The sequence below is a fragment of the Saccoglossus kowalevskii genome, chromosome 8 (genome assembly GCF_978046115.1).
Source record: "Saccoglossus kowalevskii chromosome 8, keSacKowa6.1, whole genome shotgun sequence".
NCBI classification, from domain to species: Eukaryota; Metazoa; Hemichordata; class Enteropneusta; family Harrimaniidae; genus Saccoglossus; species Saccoglossus kowalevskii.
The window spans coordinates 18,582,204-18,595,762 of NC_140648.1; positions in this window are offsets into that span (position 1 = coordinate 18,582,204).

Here is a 13,559-nt window from a genome sequence, read left to right on the forward strand (position 1 = left end):
GAAATTTGAATTAACAGAATAAAATATTAATAAATATCATAAATTGTTATGATCGGAATGCACTAATTGTTCCACCATCAACAAAAAAAGTGTTCAGTCTCTTTAGGCAATATACTCGCTTTTAAATTTCCACTCTATTATACATTATTAAGGCGTAGATGCATGTTCGTTGAGACTAGTACTAATATACATAATATCGAGACAGTCCCGGCCTCATGCTGTTCAGGGTGAAACATTGATTAAGAATAAAACCAGTGAGTGATTACCTTTAAAAAAAATTGAAATACAATAAGTGTACGCCTGTGACTTCATGGGAAGGTATGTCAATAACGTGCATTACTGTAGTGCAACAACGTTAACTGAGATATTCACCCGGAATGTACGATGTGCCACATTGCTCATTTATTGGGATCTGAAATATCAATAACTATTACCTGACCAGTGGTGTCCAGAGGTGAAACAGTTGTGTAATTTTGTAAACCAAGCCTTAACTGCAAAATGGCATCTGCCAAAAACGGACCCATGCATTTACTTATTGCAAAAACATAATATTGAGATAAATTATTTGAGGAGGATGTACCATTAATGTAAGAATTGTCAGTTGTAGTAAAAAATAATAAATATACCCAAACGAACAATTTGCAATCCAAACATAAAACAAAAGATTTACAGACAATCCACAAGTCAACACTGCAATTTCACAAAACAATCCACAAGAACAAAACAAAACAACAGTACATAGTTAATCTGTAAGAGAAATATTTGGACATCATTGTATACATAACAAGTGTAAATAACACACCCAACCGTAAAGGTAAATATGGAAAATACAGAATCATGAACACAAAAAAGTACAGCCAAATAACTTACATATACAATACTTTACAACAACATTGTCAAATCAGTGAAAGAATAATGCAAGACGTCAAATTATACAACCGAGTTAGCATGTTCTCAATCAAATGGTTTCTCTAAAAGTAAGTCTAACACCGGACAAGTTACATTGATGCTATTTGAGATCATCTGCGTAACAGTGTTATTACATTTAACTTGTTGAGAACCATATGCTCCCGCCAAAATTCGGATGAAAATTTTTTCACATTTTATAGATTTCTCTATTTTTGTTTATTTTGTATCAAATGGACATACTTTTTTTCCTACAGGAACATTTATGTGGCTTTGTAAATTGGATGATAAAATTTGACTGACGCTCAAGGGTGCTGTCACTTTTTTGAAGACTCCTTGTTCTCTACATTACCTTAATTGATTTTAATAGATTTGACGAAAGGAGGACATTATTGTTTCGCAGACAACTAGGTAGAGAGCTCACACAGGCGATATCCATTGGGAACTCAATGGTGGCAATTGACTTTTGGGTTATATGTTACTTCGAGTTAGATTGTAACAAGCCTATATTATGCATCTCTTGGCCTCTCTTGATTAGGCAAAAAAAACTTTGTTGCCCTCAAGTCGGAAAATTAAAAAATTGGGTCGGTCGGTCTTTTTTTTATCGTAAATAGCCGAGATATATAGAAATCAATCAAAGGCATGCTATACATATGTTAAACACAAAAATCAAAGTGTTTCTTCAGTCTTTTGTATTTAAATACAAATCAACCCAAGGTTCAAAGTCGCCACTTATCCCCCCCCCCCGGTGACCCTTGGGATCAAACAACGGTCCGGGATTGTTAATTTTTAGAGGAAACACTTTTTTACTGCTAAAAATGGTGGGTTTTTAACCGCGACCCGATATTTCATATTTTTCGGTCGGTCGCTGAGGGCAACAAAACAATAGAGTTCACATGCCATAATGCATGTTAGTATTTCATGAGAACAATGAATACAATTTCCAAAAGGTCAATGCTCGTGCACACGTGTACTGCATGTGCGCGTTGCATAACTGTTTTTACTGTCCCCTTTCCAAGCACAGTCAGCTGGCGCACAAGTGATAATAAAATAAATTCGATATTTACTACACGGGGCGCCATCTTGAATACGGCATGAAAATAAATAAGGAGACAAGTTGTGAAACGCGTTTTTAAGATTCCTACAATCAGGAAAAAAATACCAACCTTTCACAACCAAATGATTCGTTAGCCAACCGCTAACAGAATTCGGCCGAATTCGTCGTGTTTGTGTGGAGAACCCTTGCATACGAACACCTGGTTACACGAAGAACATAGAACACTTTCCCGGGAGTTGTTGAAACTGAAATCGTCATTCAACCCAGGAGCCAATCAGCGACGGTCTTACAGTAAGATGACAATTTCGGTTTCAAATACCCCTTACCCTTATAATGCCTTAAAAGTATGGTACTTTCCCTATATATAGATGGCTTGGAGAAGTATATTATAAGGCATATAAATAGAGAATATCTCATGAATCAGATTTATTAAACGAGTGTAGTAAATAAGTTTAATAAATATGATATTCTAAGTTATTTCGCGCCTTCTAAAGGATAAAACTAACGCAGTGATCGTAATTTGTAGACGCGTATTCAATAGATCGTAGAGCGCTCATTTGCATAAGAATCGCCCGGTATGAATACCGATTATCGTCAGTTTACCCTTATGAGATTAAGAAAAACAGTTATTTTGAAGCTACTACTATATTTATTATTTCAGGATTGCTCTGGTAAAGTTATTAGTAATTTTGGAGTCAATTCATACCGCGACCGTTTCACAATCCGTGAAAAATCGCCGCTAGACACGGGTGAAACACACTTTTGTGCGCGGAGAAGAGAAAATTCGAAATGACGTTGCTAATATCTACGGCTTTAGTCAACATCTGAAACTACTAGAATTATTCGAACAAATATAATTCTTAATAATAATAATTCATATTTTTAGATATTGACGTATTTTGTGACATTCACCAATGATTTAAATCTGCTTGCATGAACCAATCAGATTGTTAGGATTTTGATTAAATATTATGGAGATAAAGAACATTATTATAATACTGCTTTATTACACTAAACTGCCATGATATATGGGATAAAAACATGTTAGATATTATATATATATCAACAGTGCCTTTTAGGTTATAACCTGTGGCTATCTAGGTGTATAGGAAATTGTCGTAGAGGCAATTATTTTCTATAGTTTGTTTGACGTCGAGACTTGTATCCATTTCAACCTTGTTACCAACTCACATGCTTAACTATAATACCTTATAGTTAGGTAAATTCAGATGAGAAATAGTAACCATGGATACTTGAAATAATTTGCAGTTACCATGACATTCTACATATTAGTCATAACATACAATGCACAAATAATGTTACGTTTTGTGCTCATTGCACTATAATGACGCACCTACGTGTGTACTCAAATCACATATATACACCAGAGTTATTTCTGCAGTAAATATCAAGCATTATTCGTCATCTACTTTAAACATTTCATATAGTTGGCTCTCATTAAAACAGATTTTACTGATTTTTACAACGTGATTTTATTGGGCTTGCAGAAGATGTAGTTTTCTACATGCCAGTTTTTCAACTGATTCGGTTTACAACACACTGAAGTCGGAAACTCTTCTTACATATTATAATCTTTTCAAACGATTGTGGGCGTCGCTGACATAGGACACACATACATAGACATACCAATTAGCTACCATTTTGGATGATGATAGGTACTAATGAGTTCTTATGTTCTCACCTTTAATTCGGTGATACATATGAGGGTATCGTCCCCATCTTCAAGTTTGAATATAACAACATTGTAATTGTGATTTAAGCAATATTGTCCTCCTAACACACAAAGTCAATTTCGACAATGTACAATGGGAGACAACTAGATATAAAGTCCTTCAAATTGACATGATCTGTTAACTGAGTCCGTCTGGCATAGTTACCATGACAACAACAGCTTTAAAGATAAATTGGTTATAGAACTGATATACCTTGTCTTGTGTGGTTCTAAAAACCTATAAAACCATGTGACCTAGATTTATCTTATCTGAATTAATTTTACTGGGGGGTGTACATGATGGTAATACTATGATGTTGAGCATCTCTAAGACCATAAATGTTGTCTGTAAATATCACGGTTTAAACTGATCTTTCCTAAAACCAGGGCGTAATTTAATACATTCATTCTTGAGCAGAGTGGTTCTTGAATTGTTCATGGCAGCATGGTCCACTTAGTGGTTACATTTAGGTTGAAAAGTCAAATGTTTGAATCCTCATTTTTTGTAAACAGTGATTAAACACTCTGGTGGGGTGTTGTTGTATGTGACAAAGTCTCCCTATAAAAACAGGTTATAATTACAGGTTTAAATCATAATATTATTTCACTATATATTTAGAGAATGTACATAATTCCCCATATGTGTATCTGTGTACAAATGTCTATAGCGGCATGCAAGCCGATAATAACTTCTTGTAGTTTTGACAAACACAAAAACCGATATATCTCAACGGTCTGTTTGATAACCTATAACAAAAAGGTCATAAAATATTGATGGTTGTCAATAATTAATAGGAAATTCTGATGAATAATATTATTTTTAAAATGCTTTAACATTTAAATTCCATGGAAATGAATTTCTTTACAAAACATTTTACAAAGCGATATATCGAACTGTATAAAAAAAAATGAAATGTATATGATCGATTCCAGCGAACCACAATAATTACTGCCTGGTAACGGATATATTAAAAGATATACATTTCATGATGATATAATATAACACACCACATGGTACAATTTAATAAGGTGAGTTTATGCTACATGTGTACTGGCCCATTGCGAATAAACGAAGCTTTAAAATTTATGAATCTAGTCATGCTCATTGAAACAGTTTTCAATACCGTTAAAAGAGGATAATCAATATTTATATTATAATACTGCATTCAATATAATTGCACTGTATAATCCATCTTTTGATGATATATTGGGATTTATTTTAAGTCTCGGGTTTGCACGCATGAAATGAACATTATAAGGCACATAATTAATTATGCCTCGCAGTATTTTTTTTAAAAATTCCGACCCATATGTTGCCTGCTGTAACCGTTTATTATAACTGACAGCATATGCATCACGCTTCGCACATATAATGGTTTACCTAAATCTCAATTGAAACAAAGAACATTTTTTCCCATTATTGTGAGTTATAGTCATCACTCACGCAGAGAAAAATAAGCATGCGTTGCATCGAACAGTGGTAATGTTACGTCGAGTCGGTCCGCTCTCTCAGTCGGTATTCGCTCTCGCGCTTCCTTCGTAACCTAACTATTTATTGATTTTTGAATATATAGTCCGATGCAGCATGTGTAAAATATTCTCTACATTCTGGCTTGCGCATTTGTGTTGATTTGAGTTTGCCAACAATTCCCATCTTTACCTCCACTGTACGTGCATAGAAGACAAATATGGAAGTATTACTCGTAATATTTGTTATGCTATATATACAGCATATGCAATTTCGGATAACTGTCACGCGATGTGGGCTGTCCGGGCGAACACTAACTTCGGAAATATTGAGAATATCAACAAATCATAAATAAACAAACAAACAAACAAACAAACAAACAAACAAACAAATAAATAAATAAAATAAAATAAAATAAAATAAAATAAAATAAAATAAAATAAAATAAAATAAAATAAAATAAAATAAAATAAAATAAAATAAAATAAATAAATAAATAAATATTGGAAACTGTTATTTTAGAAATCAACGCTTTTCCAGCATTGAACCATTAGCCTAGTTTTATATTTGTATTTCTTTTTACAATTGGAGACTTGAACTAAGAGTCCACTTTAAGACAAATTAAGATCTGAATATATAAAAGCAAAAAAAGTGTTTAAAGAAACAAAATCTGATAATGACAGGAATGTGTTTCACTCAATTAGTAAAAGGTACAACAAATTGCTTGCAAAATGTAAACGGGAATTCAGACGTAAAACGTACGACGAAGAAATCAAAACCAGAAAAATTTTGGTCTGTTTTAAACAATTCAATTTCGACTAATGATAAGAATAATATAATTGATATGGATAGATTCAAACAGCATTTTGAAAATCTGGGACAGTCCACCAATAAGGAAAACGTCCATAATTTTGATCCCAGACTGATCACCCATTCAAATAACGAGGAAATTAATACTAGCATTACAGTAGAGGAGGTTATGACTCAAATTAAAAAGTTAAATAATAATAAAGCAGCAGGTGTAGATTTAATTATAAATGAATTTCTGAAAAACAGTCGCGATGATATTACATCCTTGATTGTACAATTTTTTAATATAGTTTTGGACACTGGTATCGTTCCTACATCTTGGACAATGGGCTGTATTAAACCAATTTTCAAGAACACAGGTGACCCCAGTGACCCTAGCAACTACAGAGGCATTACGCTACTAAGTTGTATGGTGTGTCAATCATTATTTATTTAACTAATAATTTGAAATCTTTCGTGCGTATATACTTTATTCTGTGGCCATCCATATATGAGTAAAAACACTCGCAGCACATCTGAACTTCGGCTTTCTCCCCGAGATCTCTGGAGCAGAAGCTCTATACTCGATCAATTGTTATATCTGTATATGTCATAAAATATTGATGTTTGAGTTGTGCCCATTAATTTAAACCTATTATATATATCTTAATGTTACATCTGGGCATTTTCATTAAAAAAATCCTTTTAAAAATATTTTAATGTTTAAATCGTAATACGGCTTCAAATTTAATTTCGCGTTGCTTTGATAGGACAGCTTTGATATACCATGTCACACAGAGCTAAGCATCTATGACATTTGCCTTAAGTACTTATTAGAAATATCGGAGAAATATCCCCAAGGCACATACAGAGTTGACATTAGGTGCAATTGAAATCACAGCGTGGCCAATCTTCAATGGGATGAAGAGCAGTTAATGTAGTAAATGTTGATAATGCGTTTTAAATGTCGACAACAGAAACACAAATTACAAATGATTATGATAGCCAAATCTGTTGAAAAAATAAAATCAAATAACATTACCGTCGACGAACATATTTGTGGGCGATATTTCAGTTGGGACCATCTGTAAATTTTGACAGGAAATAAGAAATATTTTTCTGAGGAAATGTATTTTTTAATGATGAATATATTAATGTGCATGTACAAATGAGTTGAAATGTAAATAAAGAAACCGGAAGTATGTTTATATGGCCTATAAACAGCCATAGTGGAATTTACATATAAATGATATAAAATATATATTTATATATATATATTTGTTATTTGTCACAGCTGCACATTCTCATTCGTGAAATAAATTGAGCTAATGGTTCAGCTGCACCTTACAATGCATTCAATGTGTAACATGCTACGGAAAGTATTTATCTGTTGGCAGTCTAATTTATGTGTTTGTAACCTTCAGACATCAAACCTCCAGTCACCTATCCCATCGCTGCCACCATTGTCACGGAACTGTTATCTAATCTGGCCTCATTATTCTATCTAACATCTTTAAGTTTTTTTTCCGAAATATCGAGATATGTGATACGAAAAGGTAATTGGAATAGCAATTGCAATGTATCTTCCATATGCATATCATTACAAATAGTAAGCACACACTGGATTCAATATAGATTGACAATATATTCTCAATACAGGATTAATTCAACCAGCTGGATGTTGTTAGCTTAAATTTCCATATACCTGTGCATTTGTACCAACATTTACCCCACTATTATGCAAAATTGTGTACGCGTGAATTATTTTATCTCTGTTATTTTCATTAGCTGTCGCTTCGATTTTTGTAAGGAACTGTAATTTATTCTTCCAATCAATTTGTCCGATTCACACAATGTTGAATTTCGTATACATTCGCAAAAATCTCCTTACGATATGTAATCCCGTGTATCTCTGCTATAGGCAGCCTTTTTAAAATCACTACGGGCGGTATCTTTTCTGCAGTTACCTGAAAACGCACTAGGAAAATCAAAATAAATTGTTTTGTGACAACTGTAACGTTCATGTTCTATAGAAAAATGAATACAAACAATTTTATCAAGGACTAGTTTGTGTGAGGTAACGTTACTAAAGTGAAACGGCGCGCACATAGCACTGAAGCTAGAACAAAGGAAATTCCCAGCGTCTCTCTTCGTTTAGTTTTCTTGCGAATATTTCATGCATAATCAATAAAAAATAAAGTTTGTGACTATAACATACACGTACTTTAGATACAAACCACTATATCTTTTGCGTAAAATAATGAACAGTAAAATGAGCTCATACGCACGTTTTTACGACAATGTTGCTTTATTTTCATGGCGTCTTCTGAATCTATCTCAACAGCAAAACTGGTGTTACTGCACGTATTACACCAACCGTTGAGAGCTTCAATATCCAGATGTTTGTCAGCTGACATAGACTTCATACTTCATACTTCAGACAACGCGCACGTACGTACTCCTGATTCAACCATGCAAGGATATACTACAACTTTCCTGATTCACAATATAAATCACGTGTACACATTTTTATAGCGATTAGGAAAACAAAAGAATAGTTCAGTCACCTTCATTGAATGGTGTTTAAGTATATTGCTTTTCTAGAGACTCTGCGGATGTTAGAATTAATACCAAGGTGCTTGAATCAATTGAAATGGTTTCGAACAGATATTTAAATTGCGTTTATTAGGACTTTCGCGCACTCGAATTTAAGTAAAAAAAAGCGTTTTTACACACGATGTGTATACTCGCATGGGTTCCGTTTATAATAAGACGCCATACAAAAAAGATGGATGTTTATGTTTGTTGAACGTCCTTTTACATGAAAACGGTCTTAGAAGGTCCACATCCTGTTTTTTGCAGCAAATGTTATTCACTTCCCGTATAGAGAGTTATGATATGTTTTTTTATCATTATTCTTTCGGTTTTATGGATATAATTGTATGACTTTTTGTGATGAGATCACGGAATACATGCGGTTGTCATGGAAAAGGCAATACAAACAAGCACATTTAAAGGTTTTGTTACTACCACTTGGGGGTTACAAGTGTTTTTTTCTGTAAATCACACATCTGTATAGCGATAAGGTTGTAAAATGTGTGTAATTTTTAGTCAAATTTTTATAAAGAAATATATTTCAGTAAACTTACTACACAATATGTTATATACTCAATCTGTATTGTATTTAAGTTACATTTGCACAATTTGTTGGTCATATTTATAATTATTATTATTATTATAAAAAAAACACTCTTCCCAGTACAGTAGTACATGTGTATTTTGTATTGAGTCATCTTCTGCAAAGTAACAGAGATCACTGGTCTGGCGACTTGATTGAATGCTGTATGCTACCCATTCTTAAAAAGATATTTCAAGATGCAGAATATGTGAAAGAGTATGAATAAAATATATTAATGTTTAACGATATGTCTTATTTTTTCCATGGACATTGTAATCACGATCATAAATATCATTATTTAAACCAAATTTCATATGGTGCTTTGTGTTTTATATAATGATCACTACAGTGGCTCTTTTATACGTGCCTATATTATTTATATTGCGTCATTTAGAAAACAGCTATTAATCTTGTACATTGCATATAACCTATGGAAACTCCTGGTGTGGCAAAAAAAACTTGTGCTAGACGACGATACAGATTATGGGAAAACTTATCACTACAATTTGGGAGAAAGTCAAAAATGGTAAACATATTATCATTGGCAGTTAGCATAAGTTTGCTGGAAATCCTATTTAATATCAATAGAGTTAAAATGAAAATGTATTCACTCTTTGTAGGGAGTGGTTGTGCATCGGACTCAAATTTTACGTAGGGTTGAACAAGACTGGGTATGTGTATCACAGACTCAATGGAAAAACACAATCTACGACATTTATCCATTGTCGTGCTTCACCAGACTTGATAGATAAAATGTGTGGTAAGATTCACTATATACTAGATGTGTGATAAACTGCATTTGACCCTCTTTCCCGTAGATTGTCCAATTTTATGATCAGCTGACATATTACAAAGATTACTTTTTTGTAATTATGCTAATATAATGAGACAATGTCATATATCCCAGTTAACTGACGCGTATAATTTACAGCAAGGTCGTGTCACTGTGTAGTGTCAGGCACGTGATTAATATAACTTATTTACAAATGGCTGTCGAAATCTCGCTGTGCTTCATTAATGCTCGAAAAACATACAAAAGAAAAATTACATCAATCTGTTTCATAAATCTGATATTGTGTGATCACTCATTCTATCAATGTAACACATATTGTCTATAGCACGGTTACATTGTTTGGACAATTCATTCTTCCTGTCTCTATTCTCTATAATAAATCATCAATACGCTAATACAACCAATTAGGAATATGTTAGCACAACTAAGATGAATTGGGTCATTGAAAAAATTGAGTAATTGATTGGTCTAGTTCATTCAGTATAACCTTATTAAAATGACAGGCATGGAATATAATGTTTTCTTCAGTGCACGTCTGTGTAGGACTTGTTAAATGAATTGAATGTAATATGAAGCCTAATTGATTGATTCTTCTAATTCGGTAATAAAAATATTCTTTTCAAAAAGTGATAATTATGTCAAGTTCGATCAGAAAAGTAAAAACTTCAATGGAGCGCTATAAAATGCTAAATTCAAATAGGCGACCATTGGGGAATAAAATCACGAAGTAGGATTGTTTTATTATTCCCCTTCGACGAGTTGTTTGCCCTCTGGTAGTTCCTGTATTCAGTCTCGCATGTGTATTCAGTCCGATCATATCAATTTAGATTAGGAAAGTATGTACAATTGATTAGTCTTAAAAATAGATTCCCAATTGTATAAAATAACCCTAGAGTGTATTCAAGATAATGATAAAAGAATAGGAGATTTTTTGTTTTCACGGTTGTTTAGCTTGTGTGATTACATTCAAATACAATGTGTTTTATATTATATGAACTCGGTTTAAATAGATATTCTGGTAATGGTAATATTAAAAACGTTTGTCAAACATTTTTGTATTCCAAATGCGTCCACCATTTCAAAACCAATTAGTTTCACTTGGTTAAAATGTCCTTCACAAATATGGTTATTCTTATGGTATAAGACAGTTTGGAATATAAAAGCATGTCATTTCTTGCAAAATGTTATTTTCAAAAAAAAAAAGAAATACATATTTATGTTCACAGTGTATAATTATTTAAATATAATATTTAAATATAAATATAATAAATATAAATATTAATTTAGTTATTTAGTTAATTATGTAATAATTTTGTATATACATTTTGATATAATGATTATAGACTGGTAAACATTTGTAACCAATGATAATTATGCCACGTGTTAGATATAGCATAACAAATGTTGTGATTGAATTCAAACAGTGACATCCGGATATTTAATAAGAAGACCATAATCGAGAGCAGTTAGTGCAAAATCGAGGAGAAAAAAACGAATCCGGTAAAATTCTTTATTTAGAAATGACATAAGATCGTCTCATAAAATATGGTCATTTTGAAAAGAGTGGTTTCAATCGACGTGGGTGTATTAGCATTTGTAACTATCTTTCGATAGGATTCGAGGGTCGCCGCTTGTAGTTACGTAGAACACTCGATGAATACAATATTATATGCATAGAGACATACGTATATGACGGTGAATGAAAACTAAAATGTACTTCACATTCGCTATCGATTTTTGCGAACATACAGACGTACTTCAAACAGCGAACCTTGTAGTAGGTAGGTGCACGTTTCAGGGTCGGTTACATTTCAAAACTTCGCCGTTTTGAGTAGAATCTTGAAGAAAAATTATGTCTCCCTCTTCATCAACCCCGATCCAGACGTTACAACTTGGCTACGTTGCAGGGTATTCCCCGAGATTCAACGCCTGGTGAATACAATCTCAATAAAATTAATCAAGGTTGACCATTTATATGAGATTAATACAATGCCGGTTTACTCGTTATATGAGGCTTGCATTAAAAAAACTTGCAATCTCCATACGAATACATCCCAGGTGGGTTACAATAAAGAAGCTTAGAACAATCGGAAATAAATCTACGACAAGAACAATGATCAAATGACCAAAATGATAGAACTTGAACAAAGAGGAACACACATATTATTGTCATCGTTTCTGGGCGAGAGGACGTTGCAGATTATTTCTCACATGTGTTTTTTATCTTTTTTAAGAGAACAAATAGCTAACATTACATTATCCAATTTTTCACATCAATTGTATGCGTATGGGTACGTGTGTCAAGCGTCTATAGTTGGTTTCCAGACTCATTATCCCAATAACGTGTAAAAGATGAAATATACCGCAGTATTTAAATAGTGAATCTCATTTTTTGTTTTACTATATAAAACGCCATATTTTTTGTCAATTGACCGTGTTTATTGACAAACAAGTGGTAATACATTACATGCGATTAATTTACCAACATTTACCTAATGGGGGTAGACATCTTGAATACGGCTTGAAACTGAATAAAGATTCTAGTTCCATGCCGTATTCGTGAATATCGGCAGATTATTCGCATTTACCATTTGTATGCCAGCTGAATATGGTTGCTTATTACCATGGGCGTCAAGGTCCCTTAGAATATTGACTATTTATACTACTTGACACCTTTGGACAATTTAAGACAGGAGAATTTGTTAAATTTAATATCGCATTACGAAACATATCTCGAGTCACTTCTTCGCGTTTTAACTGGTGATTTTTACACAACCTGCATTCGCCGAAAGTTACAAATCCAAACCGGATGCAACAAGTGGTCAGACTAGGCCACTTATGTTACCGTTTAAATGTCCTAAATTTACTTGGATCAGTGATTTACGACCTTAGTCTGGACAAATATGTAGATATCAATGCTTAGATGTTTTTTACTCACTAGTTTCTACTAATAGTATGACGTAACTACATAACCGCGGCTAAACAGTGTGCGAAACATAAAATTACTATTTTTATCTGTTTACGACGTTGTAAATAGTTGATCGCATTACGCAAAGCTTATTAACGTCGTCCAAAAAAGTCGTTTCAAAGAAACCTACCCCCCTTCGCAATTCTAGTGTAAAGCGAAACCATTGAACATAAATATTTAAATTATAATGATAAAAAAGAAAAAAACGATTCGGTTAGTGATTTATTTAGCAGTCTCGTATTCACAGTTATTAAATTTTGAATTGTAAATTATTATTAAATAATCGCCGAGCTCAGAGAAACTGTGTTATCGTGCTATCTATCCTCTGTGGCGCAATGTGTTGAATGTCACCGTGACGGAATTATCGCAGCAACCAACAAGTCAAACCAATTTAATACAGCCTAGTCATGTATTGTCCCTAGTCAGGCGTCATGCCAATGTGAATTTATTGAGGGGGTGAAATTGATTGGTCTGAACAAGACCTTAGAACTATACATGTGTAATTGAATTATGTCTCAGACACCCGTAGCGGTGTACGTGCTCGTACATCGAGAAAGCGGGATTCATAGTATTGTAGCAGAAAAATGGTAACTTGAAGAAAATGTCGACAACTGTAACTGGACCCAATAGCGGCCAAAATCTATCAAACCTATCCAAATTTAAGAAAG